This window comes from Python bivittatus, unplaced genomic scaffold, assembly GCF_059951505.1.
Source record: "Python bivittatus isolate LINGU-HERP-01145 unplaced genomic scaffold, Pbiv_v1 ctg000700_np1212, whole genome shotgun sequence".
Lineage (NCBI taxonomy): Eukaryota > Metazoa > Chordata > Lepidosauria > Squamata > Pythonidae > Python > Python bivittatus.
In genome coordinates, this window is record NW_028277098.1 from 4,794,948 (window position 1) to 4,807,424 (window position 12,477).

The following is a 12,477-nucleotide window of genomic DNA, read 5'->3' on the forward strand; positions in this document are numbered from 1 at the left end:
GAGCCACATCTAAAACACTTAACCTAGCCTGAATTTTCACTGCTTTCTGTGTGTTTGTTAGCAAAGCTAAACCAACAAAATGACATGGGGGTAACTCTTTTTTCCACTAGTTTCTTTGTGATTTTTTTTTTTATTTCGAATTTATGGAGAAATATTCTTTTTGCTATTTTGTCAACCAAATGCCCATCCATCTTTTAAAAAGGTTTAAAAACCATTTTAAATTCTTCAATGTCAAAAGAGGGGAAGCATCATAAGTATCTCCTGCAATGCCTCATGGCTGCATAAAGGTTTGTCTGGGATGCCAGGAACCAACTAACATCACCTGCTGCTGAATAGATGCTTTGTGACTGGCCATATTCATCCCTGGAGCCAGCTTGGTGTAGTGGTTAAGGCATGAGGCTAGAAGCCAGAAGACTGTGAGTTCTAGTCCCGCCTTAGGCACGAAGCCAACTGGATGACCTGGGGCCAGTCAGTCTCTCTCAGCCCTAAGAAGGAGGCAATGGCAAACCATTTCTGAAAAGCCTGGCCAAGAAAACTAATCCAGGCAGTCACCAGGAGTAAAAAACTGACTCAAAGTCACCAAAAAACAAATGCCCCCCCCCCAAAAAAAACACCAAAAAATTTTGTGAGTGTACTTACTACATGCTATCAAAATCCTAAATCTGATCCTTGCCCACCTCTGCTAAGCCATTGTTTTTGTTTTAACCAACCGCAGGGCTTATAGATAATATTATGCCACAGGCCATGGTTTTAGGGCTATAAAAATCCACACGACCATCAGATGTCAGCAAAAGGTACAGAATCCTCTGTCCCCGGGTTTCTGCAGCCCAGATCAGGTCCACCTAATAAATCATAATGGCTGGGTTCATGTTTTACGCTGAATCAAAGCAATTTTCTTTGCGTTCCAAAGAAAACGTGAAAGCCATTGAAATAGGCTCAAGTGATACATCTCAAATGCATGGGTAGGAATATTCTTTTGCTTGACGTAACTGTTTATCAAGGAAATGGCATCCATTTGCATTTAGAAACCTTTACTACCCGCAGCCCCAGTATGACACTGGTGTGGGAAACTGAATGTAAAGAAACCGAGGTTCACATTCCACTTAGCTGTGGGCTCCCTGGGTAACCCAGGTTCCCAGTCTTTGCAGTGCCTGTTGTTCACCTTGCATTCTGAACAGAATTTTATAAGAGGAACAAACAATGACATTTTCCATTTGCAAAATTTCTATGCATTCACTTTTTCTTCTTTCCAAGAAAAAAAAAGGTTAAAGGGGAAAGCGCTGGATTAGCTGAACAAGGACCTTCTGAGTTGTTAGCTGAATAGGAGTCACTAGTCTGGAAGCACACTCACTCTCATTTCCTTAGTTTGTAAAATAAGAATTTCAGTATTCTCTTTCACCAGCATGCTAAGGAATACATGCTCCTATGTGTATTATATTAAGATATCTTGATTAACTGTCCTGTATGACAGGTCTCCTGCTGAAGACCTTTAAAATCATAACATTCTTTCCTGGGTCCCAGAGATATTTCTGTCCACTGCACCTGATTGTGTTTGCATGCCACATGGCCTGACACACAACCAGTTGTAGAGAGCACTCTTTGACTTGGAGCAGTGTTTCTCAACCTTGGCCACTTTTTAAGATGTGTGGACTTCAATTCCCAGGATTCCCCACCTAGCAAGGCTGGCTGGGTAATCCTGGGAGTTGAAGTCCACACATCTTAAAGTGGCCAAGGTTGAGAAACACTAACTTAGAGGAAGCAGGAGAATGGGGTACTGCCTAGGCTTGGGGACTGTCAAGTTTGGGTACTTATGCAACTCACACGAAGACCCCAAGCTGTAGATTTCCCAAAGGTGTCTGCAAGGCATGGTAAAAAGGACAAGGTAGCAGCCACAACGTGCAAAGTTCTGCCCAATTCTTATGCATGTTGCTATATAGTAGACAACCACCAATTTTCAAATATGCATATCCAAAGGAAGATAAGGGAGAAAACCAGAATATGAGTCTTTGGTAAAGGGCATACAAATACAGCAAATAAGTAAATCACTATATTGATGAAAGCGGGGAATGATATTTAATAAAGAACCGAAGATATTCAGAGCAGTTTAATCTGAAGAACAGAAGAACTTTAAGGCGAAGAGAAAGGGAATGCTATTACAGCAGCTAGAACAGACCCTCTGAACGGCCCCAGAATGTTTCTGTCCGCTGCTGATTGAACAATTTGTTGTAGTAGCATTGTGAGGATTAGAGAGAGAGAGAGAGAGAGAGACAAGATTGCACCTTTTGCAGCATGTAACCTAGCTCTGAGTTCTAATGCCATTGCCTCTCCAACCCCCCTTACCTCCCCTGGCCAGGGAAAAAGATAGGTTTTCATTGTGGAGAAGAATCTATTTACATGTTAATCCATCACATTATGAGGTTGCATAACTCCAAGCACAGTGGTCCACTTTCCAGGCACAGAGTAGCCAAGACATCCAGGACAATCACTGTATCCCTTCTCTCTCTCTCTCTCTTTCTCTCTTTCTCTCTTTCTCTCCCTCCCTCCCTCCCTCTCCTAGGTAATACTCCTTTGCCAATTGTGCCATCTTTCTGCATACTTTTTTGTTTGTTTGCTTCTTTATCCTTTCCCCATTGCCAGAAGAAATATTACCAATGGAGCTGGAGGAGTTCCAAGTGCTTAATGCACTAATAAGGAACTGGCTATAAAGCTTTCCAACATTACTTCAGACGTGCCATGGAAACTTTCTCTTTTCCATGAAAGAGCCAAAACGAAATAAGATAAGGCCTCAATGCCTCAGAACAAGATTTGGGGGGGTGGGGGGGTGGGGAGAAGGAGAGAGAACGAGCTCTGACCAAATCTGAAATTTCATTTCTGCATCAAGGAAAATTGGATGTGGCTCCCAACACTGGATTTTCAAAACGCTGATATTTTACCATTCCCAACCTTTCTCATTGTTGGTTTTGTTGCCTAGAAGCAATGGGAGCAATGCAAAAACTTTACATGATGAAGAGCCAGTTTTTAAGAATGGATATCTTTGTTGCAATGAAAGAGTGATTTCCTGAGCTAACCATTGTTTGACATACCATCCTATGCCTACAGCTTCTGTTCTGAGACCATCATATATCAGCTTATGTTGCACAGGCAACTCCTCCTTTAATTTTGATCTTTATCTCAAGATTTTACTCCTTCTCTTGAAAAACCTTAAAGTCTTGTGATGAAAATGGATGAGGCTGACTAGAAAAATTAGAGAAAAGCATGGAAACACTGGAGATGGCAAAGGAATCAATAGCAACTTAGCATGCCCAAGGAGGTTAAAATTATACATACTGAACACAGCTCCTTAAGACAAAATAGCACATTCATAGTGTAGTGATTTTGTGTCTTTCTACTTTTGGGAACTTGCCACAACCACATACATTTCAACGAATTTTCTACATCTGCTGCAGAATCCTTGGAAAATGCAGTGGACGCAAGAGTATTTTCTAGCATATGCCCCACATCGATCCTCTGTGAAAGAGGGTTCAGCCGCGTGCAACAAAACTTCAGATGTAGGCACAGAGCTAAATGCCTGAGACTGTCTCTGAAAGCACACTTACTGGCCTTGCACTGCAGAGAAAAATCAGTCGTTCTATACAAGATCAGCCCTCTTTCAAAATGCTTTGAATAGATCCTGTGCTGTGTCATGACAGCTTGAATGCATGTGATAGAAGACATTAAACTATACATTAACAGTGGAAGGTATTGAAATATTTTTTAAACTTAAAAAGTTAAAAGCACAAACTGATGAATTAAATAATGAGAATGGGAAGTGTAATGCAATAGTAAAACTCATGGGAAAGACTGTAATTTAAATTTAGTGTCAGATTGGGAAGAACAATTTTTTTTTTAAAACAAAGGAAATTGAAATTGAATAGAGCAAGCATACACAGTGAATCTCATTTCCCTCAAAAGAAGTTTTCAAGACATATTTTCCTTCATAAATTTTCATAAATTTAAGGAGAATTTTGCACAAGATCTGAGATATATAGAAGTTAGTTTTGGAAAGACACAGGAAATTTGATTGAAGAAAGACAGGATTTCTTACCACGTTGTTAAAAGAAGGGAACTCCTCTATAAATGGTATGAAAAACCATTTGAATTCAGAATAATTGTGACTCCTATAAAAGCACCACAACTGCCTTATATTCTATCAAATGTCCCAGCTCAGACAAATTTAAATACAATGAAAAGATGATAAAACTAATACTCACTTTTCCATCATTCAATATTTGCTGATCAGTAAGTATTTTTATTCATTCTTTTTAAACTATTTAACAATGACAATCATATATTATGTATACATATACATACATACTGATATATGTAGATAGACTACTGCAATGCGCTCTACATGGGGCTACCCTTGAAGAGTATCTGGAAGCTTCAGCTTCAGCTGGTCCAGAATGCAGCTGCGCAGGCTATTTTTGGGGCCCAAAGAAGGACCCATATAACACCACTGCTTCGTGAGCTGCATTGGGTACCAGTTTGCTTCTGGGTCCAATTCAAGGTGTTGGTTATCACCTTTAAAGCCCTACATGGCATTGGACCAGGTTACCTGAGGGACTGCCTCTCCCCCACGAGTTCATCCCATCCCACCCGATCACACAGAGAGGGCATGCTCCGGACCCCTTCACCAAAAGAACTCCAACTAACAGGGTCCAAAAGATGGGCCTTCTCTGCTGTAGCCCCCACCCTTTGGAATATCTTGCCCCTGGAGGTGAGATTGGCCCTCTCACTCCTGTCCTTTCAGAGGGATCTGAAGACCTGGCTCTGCCATCTGTCCCGGGGCGAGGAGGGGGATCATCAAGTGTGGGGTTGGCTTGTCCCTTAGTGGCCTGATGTTGCTGCCTTGAACCATCAGCCTCCTGGATTTTTTCCCTTTTATTTTTATTTTTGTGAATGTGAATTTTATAGGTTTTAATTGTATATTATTTATTGTTTTTCACATGCTAGCAAGGTTATGCTCAAAATCCTACAAGCTAGGCTTCAGCAGTACGTGAACCGAGAACTACCAGATGTACAAGCTGGGTTTTGAAGAGGCAGAGGAACTAGAGATCAAATTGCCAACATTCGCTGGATCATGGAGAAAGCACGAGAGTTCCAGAAAAACATCTACTTCTGCTTCATTGACTATGCAAAAGCCTTTGATTGTGTGGATCACAACAAGCTGTGGCAAATTCTTAAAGAGATGGGGGTACCAGACCATCTTACCTGTCTCCTGAGAAATCTGTATGCGGGCCAAGAAGCAACAGTTAGAACCAGTCACGGAACAACCGATTGGTTCAAAATAGGGAAAGGAGTACGACAAGGCTGTATACTGTCACCCTGCTTATTTAACCTATATGCAGAGTACATCATGAGAAATGCCAGGCTGGAAGAATCACAAGCCGGAATTAAGATTGCAGGGAGAATCATCAACAACCTCAGATATGCGGACGATACCACCCTAATGGCAGAAAGTGAAGAAGAACTAAAGAGCCTCTTGATGAGGGTGAAAGAGGAGAGTGTAAAAGCTGGCTTGAAACTCAACATTAAAAAAACTAAGATCATGGCATCTGGACCCATCAATTCCTGGCAAATAGAAGGGGTAGAAATGGAAGCAGTAACAGACTTCATTTATTTGGGCTCCAAGATCACCGCAGACGGAGACTGCAGCCATGAAATTAAAAGACACTTGCTCCTTGGGAGGAAAGCTATGGCAAACCTAGATAGCATATTAAAAAGCAGAGATGTCACCTTGCCGACAAAGATCCGCATAGTCAAAGCTATGGTTTTTCCAGTAGTAATGTATGGCTGTGAGAGCTGGACCATAAAGAAGGCTGAGTGCTGAAGAATTGATGCCTTTGAACTGTGGTGCTGGAGAAAACTCTTAAGAGTCCCCTGGACTGCTAGGAGGTCAAGCCAGTCAATCTTAAAGGAAATCAACCCTGATTGCTCATTGGAAGGACTGATAATGAAGCTCAAGCTCAGATACTTTGGTCACCTAATGCGAAGAGAGGAGTCTTTGGAAAAGACCCTGATGCTGGGAAAGATTGAAGGCAAAAGGATGAGATGTGACGGCAGAGGATGAGATGGTTAGATATCATCACTGAAGCAATGAGCATGAAACTGAGCAAACTCAGGGAGGCAGTGAAGGACAGGAAGGCCTGGCGCGATATGGTTCATGGGGTCACAAAGAGTCGGACACGACTTAACGACTGAACAACAACAACAACATTTATTGTTTTAACATGTTGTAAGCCTCCCAGAGTCCCCCATTGGGGGGAGATTGGCGGGGGACAAATTTAATAAATAATAAATAATTACCAGCATTAAATATTGTTAGATGGCCTGTCATATGACTTTTTCCAGTATTTTAGATTTTCTGGAATGCCTTTTGAGATTTTCTGGAATGCCTCTTGAGATTTATAAATGATAATACTTCATCATCAATATGCAGACTAACTTGAAAATTAAAACACTATTCACTATATTTAAATATTATTATTTACTTAATATATCAATACTCTCTCTATATATATGTACATATATGTGTGTGTGTGTATTGTGTATATGATGAATATGATGTAAATACACATTATCAGAAGATCATAACTAATACTGAAAATAGTTTAAAATGAAGAAGAAAAGTTTGATTGAAAAAAAGTGCACACCTAATTTTTTGGTTTCCTAAACTTCCCACAAACATTTCAATTCCAATGTATAGAAACTAACCGTTTTGTGAGAGAGCCACAATGGATAGTGACCATAGAAATATGTGGCTGACAGCAGTGTTGAGTAGGTCCTGGGCTGATGGGAAAGGACAAGACTTGCAATCTCTCTTCTCTTTTTCCCCCACACTCTTTACTTCTCAGATAATTAACTTGTAATTCACACATATTTTTCACAACTATCTCTCTCTCTATTTGTTTCTGTGAATGAAAGTGGAGAGGATAAATCTTCTTCATGTATCATATTAGGCACAGCACCAACAATTAGATGTAGGGAGTTAAGCATGAACAGATATTTACACACCATTATTTTCACTGAAATTTCCCTACCTGACAGTGCTATAGAGAAAGGCATGCATGAAGTCATCGCCATATACTTGCTTTCCCATTTAAGTAACGCTGATCTTTAGTTGTAAGCATAACTTATTTTATATGATCTGTATAGTTTAAGAAAGAGTCTGAAATAATTATTTTTCCTACAAGTATTTGTAAAAATGTGTACATATTCTATATGATCAAAGGCCTTTTCTGCAATTAAGTGTTTATATGTCCCTTTTTTTCTGGCATTAATAAGTATAACTACTGCTGTTGTTCTACCTTAAAACAAATTCTGTTATATACCCAGTTTTGTCAAAGAAATGTGTATTTAAACTACTTACAAAGAACATCCTGAATTACTCCATGGGGCAATATCATGTCACAAAGTTATGTCTTTCTTTAATGCTATGTAATCCTGGAATTTTATTTGGTTTCAGAGTCTGAATAATTTGCTCCATTTCTTGTGTTTAATGTCTGATCTCCTCACTAAAACCAGAAAAATTCAGTTTATCAAATATGATTAGGCTGATATAATTTATTTGTTTGGCTACAATAAATTCTTATTAATATGTAACAGATTTATTGTAAGGTATACGGGAATGACCTTGAGAGATGAGGGGAAGAGATGCTACCTAGGGAACAATTAGATAAAAGGGGGAGGAGCCCGCAGCTGCATAATGGGCACAGAAAGAAACTTAGAAAGGATCGGCCCTAACTTGTCGGGCTGTAAAAAGAGATGGTGGGAGATTTGTACTTTCAGACTTGCAAGATTGATATCAGCCTTCCTAGGTAGACGAGACAGAAAACATGACTGGATGAACTAATTCTACTTTATTGTAAGGCTACATTAACAGAATCTTGCAAGTCTGAAAGTACAAATCTCCCGCCATCTCTTTTTACAGCCTGATAAGTTAGGGCAGATCCTTTCTAAGTTTCTTTCTGTTTCCATTATATAGCTGTGGGTTCCTCCCCCTTTTATCTGATTTTTCTCTAGGCAACAACTCTTCCCCTCATCTCTCAAAGTCATTCCCACATACCATTACATTTGTGGATTAATTGCACTTAGTTACTTGTTGTTGCCTTCTAAATTATTAATAGTTTGTGAGCATATAAACTGTCCCAAATCTGATTTGGAATGGAATAAAAAATTATGATTTATTTGTTTTCTCTGGGGGATAGAGAATATCAGATAAACCCCATGAACAGCACGTAACAGAACTTCTGTTAATTTTCTACACTCATGTTTACTATCAGATTTTTAAGAATGTGCCCTGTTTCCCAAACCATGCTGTTCTTAGCAAATTCTTAATAATTTTCTGATTGAAAAATATTTCACTTTGATTATGAGCTGTAGTTGTATGACACTGTAGGTGTCCAAAGTTGGTCTATGGGAACCAAATATGGAAACCCTATATCTCATGAAGTGTTGTGGCTCACGAAATCTCGCACTTTATAATAAGTGGTTAGTCTTAAAAGGTGCTACCAGGCTCTTTCTGAACGTATACAGTAAGTAAGGCCCTTTCTTGATATCTCTAAATTATTTTTAACATCCTGGTCTTCAAGATTGCTGTTTTTTTCGAATAGCTTGAACAATGCTAAAGTATACAGACTGCTCTCTTGGAATGAAAAATAGGAGAAAACAATGAGTTTTATAACTCCTAGGCCTGACGTAGAGTGTGTACATTGTTTTAGAGATCTGTAAATAAAAATACAACAATGGATTAATGTTGCCAGTACATTATTATTTCATGAAAAGGGGTTTTGAGATTTTTGCCCAAATTTCATTTGGTGTTTCGCTGTTGAGATATTATTAGTTTAGTTCACTTGAGTGTGAAGTCTGAAATTATGCTGCTAATTTAGGCCCTATAGGTGACAAATATAAACTCCCTCTGTTCTTTATATCTCTAATATCCCAAGGCCCTTGGCAGTGGGATATTAGAGATGCTTCACAAAAATGTTTTAAAACCCTAAATGTTTATCTGCTTCTTACAAAAAAATTCAGGAGATGGTCCAATATCTGCTAGATCTGAAGAAATGGGCATTAGATAGGCATTCATGTAAATTGTTTTTTAATACATATTTCATGTTATGTTACTTAACATTTCTGCCACATGTTGATTTTTTTTCTAACCGTTCATGCCAGCTTTTATTACATTTAAAAAGTATCCTGTCACCAGCCTGCTGCAGGCAGACTGGGAAGAAAAGTTGACAGTTAGGAGACTGGAACTGTTATGAATATACTTTTTTATTGCTGGTTCACTCTGTGTCATAAATAAATGTACTTGGCTGGAAGGCAGTGGTCAAGCGTGTTACACATGCAGTAAATAAACTAGTAATTTTGGAGGAAGAGGCCAAAAGATAAGGTCTGAAATGTTTCATTATGTGCTATGATTCTTAAATTATTTATGGAGAACACCCCTCCCTCTCCCAACACACAGGATCCTTATTAATAACCCTGAGAGACAAGTCTTTGCTAATCCTTTATTACTTATGGAAAAATTGGCCTACCAAAAGGTGGTAGCAGCTTTTAAAAATCATGATAAGGATGCCTTTAAGCCCAGAATGGCTGACTTCTGAACGTTGCAGAGGCTTTGCAGAACATAAAACAAGTATGTTTGACCAACGTAATATTTGAAGAGCGCATCTGAATTCTATTGGCTTTCTGTCTTGCACTAAGTCAAAAAAAAATTTCTGCCTATTTATGCTTTGGATTTATACTACGGGGACAGGAAGTAGAACAATGTCACTTAAGCCTCACACGTGGAAATCCCCTTATAAGAACAGGAAATGTGCTTATTTTAGTGCCACATGGAAACATGGAAAGCAGTCCATGTTTCTCAAGAATATCACCTTTTGCCTTCTTGGGTGACTTTGGGCCAGTCACTCTCCCTCAGCCCAACTTACCTCACAGGGTTGCTGCTGTGGGGAAAATAGGAGGAGGAAGGAGTATTAGGTATGTTCACTGCCTTGAGTTATTTATAAAAAAAAATAAGAAAGGTGGGATTAAAAAAAATCTAAAAAACATTATCTGTAGAGATGGAAAATACATATGAGTATTATCCATATATCCCTATAACCAAAGTAAGTTCATCCCCATATTGTAGAGGGAGGCTGATCAAATACTGGATTATTTAAGCCTGGGCCACTTAACATAACCTTTCCCTGCATAATATAATTTACACACAGCCACATTTTCTTATATTTAAGTTTTATCTATTTTAGAAGTTATTTCTAAGTAAGCATACTTATGATTTAGAGTTCTTGATTTGAAAGAGGGCAGGAACATCTCACTCTTATCTTTGCAACATCAGTCTGGAGTACATATGTGTTTGTGGGTGCTCGTCCTTCATCCCATTTGCTGGTAGGCAGATCCTCCTCTTTTGTGAGCCCCAGATTCAAATCCTTCCCTTTCTGCAGCTCTCTTTGTCCTTGTTTGCCCTAACAGAGAACAGAGCAGCGTTTTCCTTCTCTCTCCCTGTTTATCCAGCCATTCCTTCCAATGCTCTTTCTTTATAAATATACCTGCACTAAATGAGATTCCGCTCCTGCCCTCTCAATTTCATTCACTGAACTTTTCCAACCAATTTTGTCACCCCCTCTTCTCTTAGGTCACCCCTAATTTTTTATAAGGAAAAAAAAAAGCAGGTCTCACTGTACTTTCTTAAATCTATTCCCTCCAAGTGTTTTTGTTTCGTTCTTTCTTCCTTTTCCTTTTCCTTTTTTTCAGATTTGAAAGCCTGTACCCTGGAAGGGGCCTCCCACTCCCAGCTTTTTGCTGGCAACCTTGCTTTTGCCTGATTGCCACAGATAGAGCTTTGGAGAGAAGAAAGAGAGTTAAAGACAGAAAGAGAAAAAAAGAGAGGGGGCGGTAATTCACCGATGAGATTTCAAAACAGATCACACTAGCCTTTGAAGACCCTCACTTGTGTAACATCAGGACATGAGCATTTTTTAAAAAAAAGTAGCCAACTTTCTGAAGTTTTCCCCCACCCCTCCCTTAAATGGGTTATTTTTGGCACAGAGTAGTTTTTCCTCCTCCTCTGACACTGCGGGTGGGTTTAAAACACTTTCAAAGTGCATGTGTGTGTCTCCTCTGAGGGCAGTGACTGCTGCAGGGTAAGTACTGCACAGGGAAGCTAGGGGGCAGCGTCTGCTTTATGTACTCTTGACCCCCTACCTTTTCTTTGTTTTTCCATATTTCTTCGGCCAGCTTTGGCAGAAAGTTCTAACACGTATAGGTTACTTTCCTGCACATGTCAAACAGAAGTTTTGCTTTAAACTAAATTCAAAAGGGAGAGGGAAGGATTGCCCAAAACCTTAGACTGGGGCTGAGTAGGTCGAGAGAGGAACATTTTCCTGTTTGGCTTGGTAAACTTCACGTAATGGAACTGAGGGAAAGCACGCCTGGGTTCCAGACTTTGCTTTACTCCTTCCTGGCTTTAAAGGCAAAGAATGTGAGATGGTACAAAATGTGAGATGGGGTGCCAGGAATGTGATGTTACCACAGTTGAAGCAGGAAGGAAATCCCAGGAATTCGAGCAAAGGGAGAAAGGAGAGGAGGAAGAGGCTGTCAGTCCCTAGAACCTTGTGGTGTCAGGCATGAAAACTGTCTGGTCTACATGAAATGAGCAGTGCAAAGGGAAAAGCATGCGTGTGGCACAGCAGATTTTAACTGGTGGCTGGAGGGAGTTCTAGATGCAATTGCTATTTGGAAAATCTGTATGAATGAATGGCTACAAGAGTTGAGCTCTTATTTACAAAACCTGGTTTTGTTTTCTCTTTTAAATGGAGAGAGCAAAGTGGCAAGAACCAATGTTTTTATTTAAAAGACAGCTTGTGCTGATTTTTGTGCTAAATTTGTGCTAAATTCAAGCACAAAAACGACTTCTGGGAGAGGGTAGGAGTTTCTTTTATTATTTATAGATCATTGTCCTTTTTCTTTTCACTCCTGTCTTTGGTGGCCCAGATATTCTACTCTGTTATACGCTCTGCTATTTTTCACATCAGTGGTAGCTCTTTTATTCTTATATTGAAATTCCAGCTACAATATCATAAGGTTGGCATTCCTGAGTTTTGCAATTATTTAAGAAGAAACAAAATCTTTAATATGAGGATTCACAAGGTCAACTAATGTATAGAGGAATTGGACATTATCTGCTATAAGGCTGGGGACTAATTTTGAAGAAGAAACAGGCGCATCTATAAATGTACATTTGCAGAAGATCATCTGTCCTTTTACGTACCCAGGGAAAATGTTACTTCTGCTCTGAAAAGAAAGGCAAACAAATGCGATACAGCTAATTCCAATTAGCAGTCCAGAAATTTTAAATCCCCCAAAACACCAGTGTAGAAACTCACAATCCTGGTGTTTGAGGAAGGCTTTGTCATATTACCTGTTCCCAAATCTACA